Genomic DNA, 16,156 nt, shown 5'->3' on the forward strand with positions numbered 1-16,156 from the left:
TTGTTTTGGTTTCTGTTTATGTCCCGCCGGGGTTGCAGACGACTACTTTCGCTGATTTGGGGCGCCTCCTTCTTGGACTGCCGGAGGGGACTCTAGTGGTTGGGGGGGATTTTAACGCTGTAATTTCCGGAACTGTGGATCGTCACCCACCCAGGGATCTCCCCCGCGCCCAAGCCTGGTTGTCTGGCCTCTTGGATACCCTGGGACTGGTGGATTGTTGGCGGCTGAAACACCCTACGCAGGTACAATACACCTTTCATTCCGGGGCTCATGGCAGTCTTTCGAGGCTTGACTATGTTCTGATGCCAGCGGCACAGGCGGGGAGGGTTGGAGAGGTGCGGCATCTAGCTCGGGGTATTTCCGACCACTCCCCGCTCTTGTTGCACTTCGACATTGTCCCGAGGGGGGAAGGGAGGGTGGTCCCGACCAACCCCTGGTACCTGCGTAACCCCAACATCCGCGCAGATTTGGTTAAATCCCTTGAGCAATATTTTGGAGATAATGTGGGATCTGTGTCGTCTGCTGTTTCTCTGTGGGAGGCGTTCAAGACGGTAATCCGGGGGGAGGCCCTATCCCTCATTTCCCATTCCAGGAGGCGCGAGCGGGAGGAGGTGACCCGTATCGAATCTGAGATAACTGAGTTGGAGGGTGATCTGGATTGTGGTGTCACAGACGACAAACTGCATGCTCTCAGACTCAAACAAGCGGACTACAAGGCCCTAGTTACAGAGGCGGCCAGGGGCCTGAGTAGAGAGCAACAGGGGCGACTGTATGATGTGGGTGATAAGGCTGGTAAACTGATTGCGTGGCTGGATAAAAAGGAGAGAGCGAGTCGAGTTGTCCCGTCGGTTGAGAGACTGGATGGTGTGTGTGTCACTGAGCCGGAGGAAATTGTTGATTGCTTCGCTGAGTATTTTCGCGGGGTGTACTCCCCGGTATCTTCCCGCTCGGAAGAGGATTCCCACGCCCTGCTTAAAGATATTGCGCTGCCTTCCCTTTCGGAGGAGGATAAATTGTTGATGGACGCGGCTCCAACATTTGAGGAGATTGCCCTCGCCATACGTTCGGTCGCCTCTGGCAAGGCCATGGGTCCTAATGGCCTTCCCATCGAATTGTACAAATTGCGGCCGGATACACTGGCTCCGCATCTCCGTGATATGTTCCTCGCGGCCCGTTCGGCGGGTACCCTCCCGCTGGGCTGCGGTGGCACCCTTCGATTCGTGGTCTCCGATGGACTCCTGAGTATGAGGATCGCGTCTCCCTTTACGCGGACGATATTCTTTTGTACCTTGCTTCCCCGCGAGAATCGTTGATTGTGTTAGTGGATGTATTGTGTTCATTTGTCCTCTCAGGGGAGGCTCCTATCCTTCCGCGGGGTTGTCCTATCCAGGTCGCTCCGCAGGGATTTAAGTATCTGGGTATCTTTATTACCCTGGACTCTGCGGCCCGATATAAACAGAACCTGCTCCCCCCCCTCCAGTGCCTGAAGGAGGATGTGGCGCGTTGGAGGCGCTTGCCGCTCTTGCCGCTCGGCCGTGCGGCGCTGTTTAAGATGATGTCGTTGCCACGTTTTTTATACGCTCTACAAAACACGATGGATGTCGTCCCGGCTCGCTACTTTCGGGAGGTGGAGGGTCTGCAGCGCCAACTGTTTTGGGGTGGGAGGCCGCGTATCGCCCTCGCGAAGCTGACGCTCCCGTGGTATGACGGGGGGGTCGCCCTCCCAGACATCAAACGGTATTACTGGGCCTCCCAGCTGGCTTCGATAAACCACGGGCTTTATGGGCCCGCCCTTAACCCGGCTTTTGAAATGGACAAATTGTTGTTGCCGGGTGGCGACTACAATCGTGCGCTCTACTCTAGATCGCTCGACGCACGTTTGACGGGTCCTACACGGGTCGCGGTACGGGTGTGGCACGCGGCAAACTTGGCGATGGGGTGGAAGGATCGGTTGACCCGGGCGACGCCATTGTATGCATCTGAGCGATTGGGCTGCTTGTGGACCACGAAAGGCTTTGATAAGTGGGACACGATTGGCATCAGCAGGGTGGGCGATCTCTGGACGAGGGGGGGATTTAAAACGTTTGATGTGCTGCAGACGGAATTCCAGTTGCAGGACAGGGAGTACTTCCGGTATATACAGGTTCGTCATGCGCTGTGTTCTGTATTCCCGGATGTGGCGTCCATCCCGGAGTGCTCCCCTCTGGACGATAGAGTGCTAGACGGGCATGTACCGGATGGCACTATCTCGTTGATTTATAAAAAGCTCATCAACGATCGCTTGGGACTGCTGACTGGCCTTCGTGAAGCATGGGTTGCCGATGGATTGGAGCTGGATGACGAGGACTGGGTATCTGCGGTGGCCTCCCCGAAAGAGGTGGCCATACCAGCCCGCCTTCGTTTCGTCCAGCTCAAAATACTCCACAGGGTATACGTTACGGGGCCGGGTCTGATGCGTATGGGATATGCCGTGGATGGGATGTGTAAGCGTGGGTGTGGTTTGTTAGGGACCTTCTTCCATACTTTGTGGGAATGCCCGGAGGTGGCGCGGTTCTGGCGTGGTGTGCATGCGGTGTTGCAAGCGGTCACGCATGTGACGCTGTTTCCCGAGGCTAGGAGATGTCTGTTGAATGTGTGGGAACCGACTGATTACACGGTGCCGCAAACATGGTGGGTGACACTGGGATATATGGTGGCCAAGTGTGACATAGCACAATTGTGGGGCTCCCAGAGGTCACCAACGGTTTCGGTATGGAAGGACAACATGGATTGGTGTATGTTTCGGGAGAAGGTAGTGTATGTGGCGAGAGGTAAGCCTGGGAAATGGGTGAAGGTGTGGGGCCCCTGGAACTCCTATCGTGGCGGGATTTGTACCCCGCCACTGACGCCTGACTTGGCAGCGGCCCAGTCTCCCTAGTCCGCTTGTTACCTTGATTCTGTGTCGTCATGCCCGCTTTGTTTCTGTCCCGGCCCGTCCCCCCCCTATTCTTGTGGCTCGGTGGGGTCCTCCCGAGGGGAGCACATAATGCTGCTTAGACTTCTGCTGCCTTGTGGGTTTGTTTGTAGTTTTTCATTAAAATGGAACCGCCATTTGGGGGGTCTGGACGGTGTGGCCGCAAACGCTTCCTTTGACTTCTGGGATCTTTACCACTTGCCGCTTGTGTTTTATAACTGTGTTTTATGGTCCCACTGCTTGCTAGCGGCCGGCCTGAAGGTTGTAGGCCCATACTTGTATATCTATTGCATTCTGTAATAAAGGTTTAAAAAAAAAAAAAAAAAAGATAGAATAGGAGGTGGTCTAGCCATCATCTTTAAAAAAGAACTTCAACTCTCGCTTGTTAAGAACTCTGACCCTTTTACCTTTGAATACCTCGGAGCTGTACTTAAAATTCAGGGCTCCCCACCTATTCACCTACATAATATCTACCATCCTCCTGGCGAATCCCTTCCCTTCGCAGAGGAACTTTCCGACCTCCTCACCCAATCCTCACTTTCCAACTCTAAAAATCTCTTCCTTGGTGACTTCAACCTCCACTGAAATGATATCGAAGACCCTGCAGTTAACCTCCTCACAAATCTTCTGGAGATCAGTGACCTTAAACAAATTTGTCACTCTCCAACTAACACCAAAGGGGCCACTCTCGATGCCATCATCACTAATAATGATTTGGCCGCCCTTTCTAACATCCTCCCCATCGACTGGTCCAACCATCACCTCATCCTCTTTACGATCACCACTACGGCCCCCCCCCCACACCTAAAACATCAAACACTTGAAATTGACCAGAAACCTTCATCTTATTCCCCCCGGCAAACTGGAAACTAAACTCAAAGCCCAATTTCTGCTCACTTCCCCCTCCCAAAATGCTAACTCCCTCACCGAACACTATATTAAATCAGTCACCGAGGTCCTAGACTTAGTAGCCCCTCCTAAACTAAAAACCCAAAGAAACATACCTTCTAAATCCTGGTTTAACTCTGATCTCAACAGCGAAAGACGCTCTCTTAGACAGTCAGAAAGAACCTGGAGGCAACACCTGTCCCCCTCCCATCTAACCCTCCTCCAATCTGCTAGGTCCAACTACAAAAAACACATCCTCAATGAAAAGGCCTCCTTCTTCCGAGCACAACTCGATAGGGCCAAAAATATACCTAGAGAATTGTTCAGCATCGTCAAAAAACAAACATCCTCTGCCCCCCAAAAGCTGACCACCTCAATTGAGAAATGCGAAGAAATTGCTAATTTCTTCTCTGATAAAATCACCAAAATAGATCAATCCTTCCTCTTAAATCCATTCTCTCCCAACCCACTATTTTCCTATGACTTTTCTCCTGAAGCTCCATCCCCACCAAACCCTCCCCCGGTCCCTTCCCATCTCTCTTCCGTTACCCTCCCACCTGAATCCAACCCTTTTTTCCCCCCAGCAAGAAAACAATGCCTCCTGGCATAATTTTCACTCTGTTACCGGACATGAAGACTACAACATCATCACTAAGCTAAAACCATCCTCTCACACAAGGACCCTCTGCCCTCTAACCTAGTCCAAGACCTAAAACATATCATTGTCCCATACTGGACCACCATTATAAACTCTTCCCTGGTCACAGGGTGTGTTCCTGCCTCCCTCCAACTGGGTTAAATCACACACATCCCCAAACATCCCAACGCAGATCCCAATGACCCAAATAACCTCCGACCTATCTCTAACCTCCCTCTTCTCTCCAAAGCCCTTGAAAAATGCACACTGCCCCAACTGGATAATCACATCAACACTTTCGACCTCTTTGACTCACTGCAATCTGGCTTCAGAAAAGGATGCAACACAGAATCTGCCATGCTCAACATTGTTGACGACATACATCACTCACTCGACAATGACGAGTCTTGCCTACTCATTCTCCTAGACCTTTCCGCTGCTTTTGATACAGTTAATCACACTGCCTTACTCAACACTCTTAAAGTCCTCTTTGGCCTCACTGGCCTTGTCCTCAACTGGTTCACCTCCTTTCTCCAACACAGAACCCAACAAATCAAAATCGATAACTGTCTTTCCAACCCTACTCTAATCTCCTTCGGTGTCCCCCAGGGATCCATTCTCTCTCCTGCTCTCTTCAACCTCTTCATGGAACCCCTTTCCCTCATTCTCAAACAAGCAAGAATCAATTACCACCTATATGCCAACGACACCCAACTTTATTATAAGATTACATCCCACTGTGATGTCCTTCACCTCAATGACACCCTGACTAAAATCCAACCATGGTTCCACCATAATCATCTCAAACTCAACCCTAAGAAAACCGAATCATTCTCTTCTCCCCTAAAAACAACCCACTACCCATACAAAACTGGATAACTGACCTTAATGCTCTCAACTGCTTTCTCACTACTTCCAACTCAGTTAAATCTCTAGGCATCACCATTGATAATAGCCTTGCCCTTACTCCCCACATAAAAACCTCAGCCAAAGGAGCACTCTTCACCCTCTGTCATCTCAAGAAAATTAAACCCTTCATCCCAGCTGACGACTTCAAATCTGTTGTCCAATCTCTGGTCATGTCGAGAATCGACTATGGTAACGCTATCCTCGCTAAACACCTAAAGTCCACCTTGCACCACTCAAATCTGCGCTCAACCTAGTTGCTAGACTTATCTTGGACTACAAACGTTTCGACCACATCTCCCTTAAAACCCTCGAATGGCTACCCATTGGAGGCAGATCCACCTACAAGAATGCATGCATCACGCACAAAGCCCTTCACCAAAACACCCCACGTTACCTCTCAGACAAACTCCACAAAGTTGGCTGTGCCCGACCGATGAGGAGCACCAACGCCCTCATTCTTATCCCCCCTCTGCTAAAGAAGAAATGCACACAAGCTCGCTCCTTCTCCGGAAATGCTCCTTCCATCTGGAACTCCCTGCCCAAAGACCTACGCTGTAACCCTTCCTGCTTCAACTTAAAAAAAGACCTTAAACTGCACCTCCTCAACAAATATTGGGGTCCTTAATACCTACCTCTGACACTGACTCCCACTCTGCGCCCCCGTCAGGCTCCCCTCCATTGACCTCCAATTCTCTCTCCTCCCCATTCGCCCTCCTAACTCCCCTCCCTCACGCTACTCTCTCCCCTCCCCCTTAATCCCCTCTCCCTGCCTCTACCTTTACAGATGGCACCTAGCCTTGCTCACAGCCTCCCATTGTTCTCCTGTTCTCCTAACTCCTACTCTCTTTGTCCCCCTCCTTTATCTTTTCTTCTCTCCTTCACCCCCCACCCTAGCATAATTACTCACTGCCCTCTTTAGCTTAATATGGTACTTTTGTAAATAGCGTTTGTATTTATCCGCTTCCTTTGGTATAATGGTTCTTATTGCAATGTTTTCGATCAAGTGTTCTTAGTACTGTACCTCCTCACACTCCTGTAAAGCGATCTGATACCCCTGGGTCTAACCAGCATGATATAAAACCTTTAAAATAAAATAAATAAATAAATAGTTCTTACATTTTAATGATGTAGCAAGAAGAAACCTGTTTTCAACTAACACTTACCTTAGTTATCCACCTGTCATGTACTACACATGACCATCATGAGTGTACTGTTTCTAAGCACCTCTTGGGAAGGAACATTAGACCGGATACTCTCACTGAAAACCTATATTTAGATATCAGAAAGCCCCCCAGAATGGTGGAAGTGTTACCAGTGGGTAGAAATGCACTAAACACTTAGGCGTTTCAAACTGCTGCAAAGCACAAAAGTACACCAGGACACGCATGTGTGTTCAACCTGCAGAAGCAATGCCACCTAAAATTTGCTCTGAGGAGGCGGTGAGATTTTTTAACAAGGACACATCTTCCCAGACTATCTGAGGTTGAAGAGCAAATGATACATGTCTTGCTCACTTTGAACAAGTCTCCTTGAAAACCACTCCACAGGAACCAGAAGCAAATGAGGTAACGGCACAACAGAACAAAGATGTGCTCCAAACCATAAACGACTACAGGTGTTCCACCTTCAGTATTCGTAACCGAAGGAGAGAGAGACATGGGGGAGGTGCAAAGCTCAACCAGATTTTATTGTCCAGCATTGTAGCCCTCTAGAAGGCTGGACCAATACTACATCTACACATAGACTATGGGACGGTCCATTTGGAGAAATTCCCACATGACAGTTGATGGTATCTTTGATGATTTGATAAGATAGAAGATAAATCACATTTGCAGGATCAGGGGCGGGGTTCTATCCATAACAAATGAGGAAATGTGCCTCATGTAGATTATATTCAGGAACAAATCAAATAACATAATAAAATAAGACTTCTTGAGACCAGTATAAATTAGAAAACATAAAGATTTATTAACGAATTAAGTCATTACAGAAGGCAAAATATGATTGGTCATAAAGTCAGTCAAAATGCATAATGCATCTGGTATAGGGAATTAGCATGAGATCTGACATTAAATAAAGTCTCAGAAATAATGTACAAAATCTTCAAAGTTCTAAGCATAAGTTAGACAAACGGGTATCTGCTCAAGCAGCTCTCTCATAGCATGTCTAACCCTCCAAGATAAGCTACCTTAGTCTGGCTCACTTTCAGAATGAACCCCTGTTTATAAGAAAATACTCGGTGAATCCCACATAGTCAGCAAAGGTGATTCAAATGTTACTTACTCAGGGAATCACTGTGCAGAATATAGTGAACATTACCATTGTGAACACCATCCCCCAATAAATAATAAATAGTCCCCTTTTGACCCAATGTCATCCTATATGACAGTACAAATCTAGATACACGTAAAACAATGACAAACTCATGGGATGGATTGTCCTACTGAGAACAGGAAGAAAAGACCTTGAAAAGTGAAATTTCGACAAAAAAGCTTCCTCTAGAGGTCAACAAGAACAAGACATAAACAAAGTTTTTCTTTTGCACGCATTTTGCTATGTGTGAGGGCAATGAGAAATGAAAACATGCACACGTAGAAATACAAGATGGAGTCGGGCCTAGTTTCTGCCTTATTTAGACAATGTTAAGAAAACCTAGTTTTGCAGTGCAATGTTTTGTTTTAAATGCACACCGTTTATGTTACTAAGCAAACGTTTTTTATTAATCCGAAATATCTTTTACACGCCTCTTGTCGCCCTTGACATAAACCAAACCAATGGAACTAAGAGAAGATCTGGACTGGTACCCAGAATCCAACAGGCACAGCTAAGAGAGCACATTCACAGGTAACTATGCGTGTCACACAGTAACCACTATTGGGGATGTAAGGCCAGGCCCATCATAATAAACAAAGGATATTGCTTTCATTTCGGAATGTAAACAAGTGAGCACTGCAAAAGGAGAACCTTTCCAAGTAACAAACTAAAAAAAGCAAACAAGAAAAAACAAACATGTGCATTGCAAAAGGTCTTGCAATTGCGAGATTTTGAGCTATTGGCATTGTAAATGGTAATGCTTTTTATTTGTGTTTAAAAATTCTGCAATAATAAAAGGCATTGTCATTTACAATACTAATAGGTCAAAGTTTCTAAAATGTGAGATCTATTGGATTGCAAAAGCTTTTTTTTTACAAGCGCTCCAAGCTGCTTTCACGTTAATAGAGGCCATGCCACTTTCTTCAGACTGCCATGTCTAAAGAAAGGTCTGTGAATGCTATTAAAGTGAAAGTGGGGTATGGGGCGCTTTTACCAAAAAAAGCATTTTTTCTCAAGTTGACAAACAAACGCTTTTTTTGTTGTAAAAGCGCCCCGAGAAAGTGTGCATGGCTCGCTGAATGTTGCAGGAAGGCATGTAGTGCCTGCAGTAGGAGTAATCACTAAAGAAAATAGTGCTTACAGAGTAAATAAGACATATGTGTAAACACCGAAGTAACAGGGCCAGTCCTCATGGGAGGTTACAAATCAAGACAAGGTGCTACTAAGGAGGGACTAAGAAGCCTAATGCCAAATCAGAAGCCATCATTTATGAAATACAATGACACAAGCCAATGACAAATATGGGCAGAGATTGGGGGGTGGGCTTCAAGTCCATACGCCAATACAGAATGGCTCGCAGAGCAGCGCATGCGCTGCCCAGGCTCGACCTAAAAAACTCAGAATTAATAGGAATTTAGACAAATAGAGAGCAGTATCCCGTGTAGTCTGCCTCTGGTTCACACAGAAACACGATTTCCGGGTGAGCGGTAAGGTGTTGATGTCCTTGTGTCAACATGAACTGATTAAATTGTGTACTTGGGCATAACAATAGAAAGAGGAACTTTTACAATCCTAGCGAGTAACTACAAGGAAGTCCTTTCTGAATTTAAGGCGTATTGTGACATATTGTATTTGTTTAACAACAGCTTAGGTTGAAAACAAATATTACTGAGATGGGAGCATTGCAAAAGGGCTTGATATGTTTTTTCAAACTTGCCAGGACATGCTGGGAAAAAAATAAAACCAGCAGATAGATTACTTGGTGATTTTCTGTAGGGTGCAGCTACAAAAGCTACCCTTTCAAGGCCTGCTTTTAAAATGGCTGCTTCGAAAAGGGGTTTCGATTTTAGGACACTTTATTGTATTTCAGTAGCATTTAAAATTCACTACATAAACATTTGGTTGAACTCTGGCCAACTTACTATGCATTTATGGAAATTTATTAGTGAAGAGATGTTGCCATGCCCTTCCTTAAATAAATGCTTCTCACCTCGACCAGACGGCGTCGCCCTTCTTTAATGTCCAGTTCTCCTGCACTGATATTTAAAGCCTGTGTGCATTTTCCAAGACTTCTAGACCTCCACGCAATTCTTCAGAGCGACATCGTATTGTAGATGGGTGCTGCCCTGAAGTTAACTTGAAGGATTTATTTTCTTGGAAGTCATTGATTTCTTGGCTACATTTGTACCTTAAAACAGATGTATAGCAATACAATATGTCAATTCAGCGAGAAATCTTGGTTCTAGAAAGACTCTTGACAGAACTTTAGGCCGCAACTTTTCTTTCAACCCGATCCTCCTTCCATTTTCAATTATTTTCCATCAAAGCTCCTGAGTGCTTCGAAGAGCTACAAACCGCTTGTAAAATCTAAAGATGTGAAAAAAATGCAGTAAGGTTTGTTCAAGTTGGTGGGAATGGTTAAATGAGCCTCTTTATGTGTGGTAGTTCATAGCCCGAATATAGGGGCTCATTACGATGGCGGATGGACCTGAGTCTGACCACCATCGTTGCGGTGTGGGATCGCCCGGCAGACATGCGCCGGTCCCAGCACTGCAATTGGGATGCGCCCGCCATACGGGCGCATCCAGGGTATTTAACATTGCGGACGGTAATGCTGGCTGCAGCACCGTACGCAATGTCAAAATGACATGCTGTGCATTTCCCTGCACTACGTGGCAGTCACCACGCCATGCCTGCCACGCAGTGCAGGGAAATACAGGGGGTACCATGGGTACCCGCACCCCCAGTGCAGCAACACCTCCCCCAACACAGAGGGGGCCTGCAACAGGCCCCCGAATCCAGCCTCCGCCAGCCTTGTAATCTGGCGGGCGGTGTCACCATTTTAGGCACCCTGCACCGTCCGCCAGGCAATCAGAAAGATTGCCTTTGGCGGTGAAGTGGCGGACAGACTTTGCGTCCGCCGCGGTACTCATCACCATCCTAATTGGGCGGTGGGTAAATCACTATGTGATGGCAGAAGGACTGCCACCGCCGGCCCTGCGGTGGTGGTCCTTCCGCCATCCTAATCGGCCCCATAGTCTGCAAAAAGATTGACCCTTAAGAGTTAATCTACACCCAGCCAGCAATATTTTTGGAAACAATATTAGGACACAATACCTATGTCAAACGGTATTTCTGTTAATGTTATTTTGTCATGCAATCCTGCTTGAGAATGAGAAATTGACAAACCTATTTTGGGATTGTTATTACCCCCCATAACACCTGTTCCCCGAGTACTGCGCTCCAGGGCTGGTGCACTCATGTGGACTCCTGGAAAGAGATTGGTGTTGGAGAAGCCCACCTAGACTCGTATGTTGTGGGCATGTGAATGTTTGAGTGTGTGTATACAAAATGTATTTCACAGGCTCAATCCGATAAGGGAGCCCACAATAAAAAAAATCTTATATATTTGCTTTCTTGAGTGTTGGTAAATCCATTCTGATGCCATGATGGGTTTTTAAATGCAAGCTTTGATAGTGTCTAAAACTGGTATCTTGAGATTGTGGAAAGCTGCAATAAAGCGGAGTGACTACTGTATTCAGGGCCTACATGCTTTGGCTACATTGTCGAAGATTTTGCAAAGGGAGAAATTGGACAACTATGACCCCAGATAGAAAGACTTCATGCACAAAAATGGATCTGTTTGTTTGTTGCTTTTCCCGGCTGTGCCCTCCTGATGGCTTTTAGTATGTATTTCCAATTTCATGGCAAGACCGGTGGCTAGCATTATGCATAAATACTTTTATTGCACTACTCCTTGCAGCACTTAAAAGTATTACATCACAAAACTCTAGAACATAGAACGTCCAACATTATATAATCCAATACACAGCAGCCATCTTCCTCTTTTATTCGCTGCTCCTTGCAGATAAGTATGCTGTGTGTGAGCAGGATGACAGTTGGAGTTTTATTGATGATTTAAAGATCGTTTTTTTAAGATAAAAACGCTGTATGGGAGTGTTGTTGATGGCTGTTTGTTATTAGGTTGATGTAAGAAAGAAATTTTAAGAGTAAGTATTTTTTGTTAACCCAATTTATGGGTTACAATGGATGTCGTTGTGGACGTAGGTATCGTTACTGTAAATAGGTTGAATTATTTTTAGGCGATGTGTTAGAAAAAAAAAGAAAAAAAGAGAAAGAGGTAAGCTTAAGAATTTTACCTTTATTTGAATGTAGGTTTCACGAGCGCGGTCATTGAAGCTCGCGGCGTCTAAAGTTCCGATGGGGAAAGGTATTGGAAGGCCACGTTGTGTCATCACGCTTTGTACGTGGGGACGTATGGCGGCCATATTGGTGGAAAATTAGAGCGCTGACTAGCGTGTTTGCCGAGCGCTCACGCTTTGACAGTTGTTTCTGTCAGGATCGGCTGTTTGATGGCATAACGCTAGCGGTTGGTTAATTTTAAGAATACAAGGGAAAAGAATTATTTGAGAAATTATTTGAATCGTGTTTTTGATTTAATAAGTGTGCACTTGCTGAGTAACAATGGAGTCAGCTGATGTTGCACAGAGCTCAAATACGAGTGAGGTAGATTTTAGGAAAATAGTGCAAGAAGAGATAAAGAGCTCAATGAAGGGTGTTCTGAGAAGTGTTTTGAAGAGAAAGAGGAGAGTTGAGGAAAACTCGGAGGATGAGTATTGGAGTTTTGAGGAGGAGGAAGAAGGTGAGAATAGACTTAAAGGCAAAAGAGCAAGGAAAGTTAAAAATGTAGAAGTGGGAATAAGGTTGTTAAAGAAAGGAAGTTGTGAGCCTAGCGCCACAAGAGATGAAGGTGTCCACCGCAGCACAAATGATGGTGTCTTTAGCGGCACAAAAGATGTAAATATATCATTGGATGATAGCTCGGAAAAAGGAAGTGAAGATGATGAGGACGAGTTAATCCTGGATGACTATTTTGATGATGGTTGCGACATGGATAAAGACAAAGTAGAGAAAGAAAGAAAAGAGAAAGGTTTGGTGAAAGATCCTCAGGGTGAGGATATGTTTAGTCCCGACCTTATTAGGCATCCCAGAAGCGCAGATTGGTGGCCTTTGCCACACATTGCTGAGTTTATAAAATTTTGGATTAGGAGGCCTCTGGAAAAGGAAGCCAGTGAGGTGCTGAAGGCAGAGTGGTCTCGCCCTGTGATAGAGGGAAAGTGTTGTTAAACACCTGAGCTGGACCCAGACTTAATAAGTTTTTTATTTAAGATGGGTCGGGACCCGCAGAAGGGTCTTGAGAAGGCTTTGAAACAGTGCCAAGACAGGTTACTCAATGCCAAAATGAAAAAGGTTAATGTGGATGTTGATTTATTGAGAGGATGGTCGCAGAGGGCAATTTGTATGTTAGGTAATGCTAACGCTGCCATAACGTCTGAAATGCGAAAATCAGTATTAATGAGGATTAGTCCTAAGCTGGGGGACTTCTCTAAGAAAGAGCCTATGGATGATCAAAAAGGTTATCTCTTTGGTGAGAGTATGGTGAAGGGGGTTGACAAATACGTGAATACCTTCACCAGCTTAGATAAAGCACAGTCATCCCTTAGAAGAGTCTTTGGGAGAGTTGTTTTTGAGAGGGCTGGGGCAAGAGCCCGTTTCCCTGGCCGTGCTTCATCAAGGGTGCAATATCAATCAGGCGGAAGAGCCGCTTTCAAGGGATTTCAGTCCACAACGGGATTTTTTCCCCAAAGAGGGAGAGCGGCTGGCATAGGTCAGCATCCAAGAGGGCGAGCGCTGTTTACTCAAGGAACAAATGGTAAGTATGAGGACTTTTTCTGGTTCTTCCCCAGAAGGGGCAGGGGGAAGGTTGAGATTTTTCGTGGAAAATTGGCGAATGATTACAGGAGACAGCTGGGTTTTAGAAACAGTAAAGGGTTTTGCTTTGGAACTAGTGGAATACCCAGTTCAGTCGAAAGAACCAAGTCAATTGGTATTCAAAAGAGAGTTCCAGGATGTTGTAGGATCAGAGGTTTTAGAGAAGTTGCAAAAAGGTGCAATGGAGAAGGTTTCAGAGGATCAAAAGGGTTTTGTGAGTACTATCTTTTTAGTGGAAAAGAAAGGAAAGGGTTGGAGACCAGTAATACATTTGAGAGGATTAAACCATTATGTGGTTTACAAGCATTTCAAGAGGGAGGGTATCATCTGTTGAGATATATTTTGCAGGAGAACGATTGGATGGTAAAGCTGGATTTGAAGGACGCTTATTTCACAATTCCGATAGCAGTAGGAAGTCAAAAGTTTTTGCAATTCAGGTGGATGGGTCAGTTGTACCAGTTTACTTCTCTTCCGTTTGGTCTGGCATCGGCTCCATGGTGTTTCACCAAGGTGTTGAGGCCAGTGGCAAAGTTTCTCAGGGAGAGAGGAGTGCGAACGATCATGTATCTAGTCAATTTTCTGATAATGTCTCAGGGTCATGATTTAGTGAAGGATCAGTTAGTTATGACGGTGGATCTTTTGGAGAGTTTGGGCTTCATAGTGAACAAGGAGAAGTCTGTTATGGAACCAACTCAACAAGTGGAGTTTTTAGGTTTCGAAGCAGACACTGTGGAGAAGTCATTGAGTTTACCAGAAAGGAAGGTGAAGAAGTCGGAAGTGAAAAGTTTGTTAAGTAGGGAGAGAGTGGTTTTGAGATCTTTGGCAAGAGTGATTGGTTTGCTTTCTTCCGCAATTCAGGCTGTTTTCCCAGGGCCTCTTCATTACAGAGCATTGCAATGGTTGAAGGCAGATGCTCTCAGGAAATGATTATGGTATGGAGATCAGGTAATAATTTCAGAGGAGGCTCGGGAGGAGTTGGTTTGGTGGTTAGAAAATCTGGAGGCATGGAATGGCCGTGCGATTTTCGGAATTTGTCCGGATTTTGTGTTAGAGACGGATGCAAGCCTTTATGGTTGGGGAGCATATCTGGAGGGTCAGGAGACAGGTGGAAGATGGTCTTTGGAGGAAAGTACAGTGCACATAAATGGTTTGGAGATGATGGCAGGCCTTTATGGGTTGAAGAGTTTTGGAAAAAAGTTGAGTTTCAATGTCTTGTTAAAGATGGACAGTGTGTCTGCGGTGCGGTACATAAATCGTTTGGGTGGAAGCAGGTCGAGGAACCTGTCACAGTTGGCGAAGGGGATCTGGAGTTTTTGTTTAGAATAGAGAATTGGTTTGCAGGCGGAATATTTTCCAGGTCAGTGCAATGTGGTAGTGGATTGGAATTCGAGGTATCTGAGGGATTACAGCGACTTGAAATTGAATGTTCAGATTTTCAGGAGGATATATCGAATTTGGGGTCCATTGGAAGTGGACCTGTTTGCATCGAGGCTGACTTTTCAGCTGGATCGTTATTACAGTTGGAGGCCGGATCCTTTAGCGGAGGAGGTGGATGCATTTCAGCAGGATTGGAGGATAATTCGGGGTTATACGTTTCCCCCATTTGCATTGATTCAGAGGGTGTTGTTGATGGTGAGATGCCAGAAGTGTCAGGTGGTGTTAGTAACACCTTTTTGGGCATCTCAGGCTTGGTTCCCAGGTCTGTTGGAGTTAGCTATGGAGGAACCTTTGTTGATTCCAGAATCAGAAGACGTACTTCTAGGAGAGGGAGGAGTGTTTCATCCTTTGGTTCTAGAGGGGTCTTTGAGCCTTCTTGTATTGAGGATTTCAGGGGAGGAGAACAGTTCAAGGAACTTTCGGACCAGACTCAGGAGTTGCTCAGAGAGTCTTGGGCCCCCGGTAGCAGAAAGAGGTATTTTGGCGCTTGGAAGAAGTGGTCTGGTTGGTGCTTGGAAAGGGGTTTGGATCCCATGGAGGCATCTGCCATAGTACTGGCAAATTTTTTATCTGATTTGTTTGAAAAATAATTGAGTTATAGGACTATTAATTGTTATAGGTCTGCGGTTGCAGCAGGACATAGTTTGGTTGGAGTTTGTTCTGTAGGTAGGGAACCTTTGATATGTAGAGTTTTGAAAGGGATCAAGTTGAGGAGACCTCCAAGGCCTAGGTATAATGGTTTGTGGGATGTTGGTCAAATCCTAACGTTATTTGAAGGGTGGCCAGCTAATAAGTTTCTGAGTCTGAAGCAGTTATCGGGCAAATTAGCGAGTCTTTTGTGTCTAATCTCGTTTAGAAGAGTGTCGGACGTAAGGGCTTTAGACATCAGTGGACGGTGTTTTCCGCCGGATGGGGTAATTTTTAGCATAACTAAAAGGACAAAATGTATGTCAAGGTCAGTTTTTTATCCAAAATTTGATGAACATCCAAACCTGTGGCAAGCACCTAAAAAAAAAAGACTGAAGTTTGAATTTAGGTGAACGCCCAGATTCCCATGATCTGGAACAATCAACCCCGCCCAGCTCAACAGTCCTCTTTCTTTAAAAACGGTGCCTCTAACCAAAGCACGTGTTTGTTCCATCTTTATAAAAACACTAGACTTCTAAATTAGAATGGTGCCCTAATGCAGGGTGGATGTAGCCTTATGGCTAGAGCTGCCGACTTTG

The 16,156-nt window shown here is 45.7% G+C and overlaps 1 protein-coding gene across 6 annotated transcripts in view; it reads left to right on the forward strand.

Annotated features, from left to right (window-relative positions):
* The window catches only part of RASSF4 (Ras association domain family member 4), a 420,812-nt gene that overhangs the window by 164,011 nt on the left and 240,645 nt on the right, over nt 1–16,156 (forward strand). The window contains exon 1 of one of the 6 annotated variants that reach the window (XM_085608701.1): nt 8,178–8,231. The exons of the other annotated variants lie outside the window; for them this stretch is intronic. The gene's annotated coding sequence lies outside the window, so the exon portion shown is untranslated. Of the gene's footprint in view, nt 1–8,177; nt 8,232–16,156 lie in introns of those variants that run through there. 6 annotated transcript variants of the gene reach the window in all.

This window comes from Triturus cristatus, chromosome 1_2 (genome assembly GCF_964204655.1).
Source record: "Triturus cristatus chromosome 1_2, aTriCri1.1, whole genome shotgun sequence".
Lineage (NCBI taxonomy): Eukaryota > Metazoa > Chordata > Amphibia > Caudata > Salamandridae > Triturus > Triturus cristatus.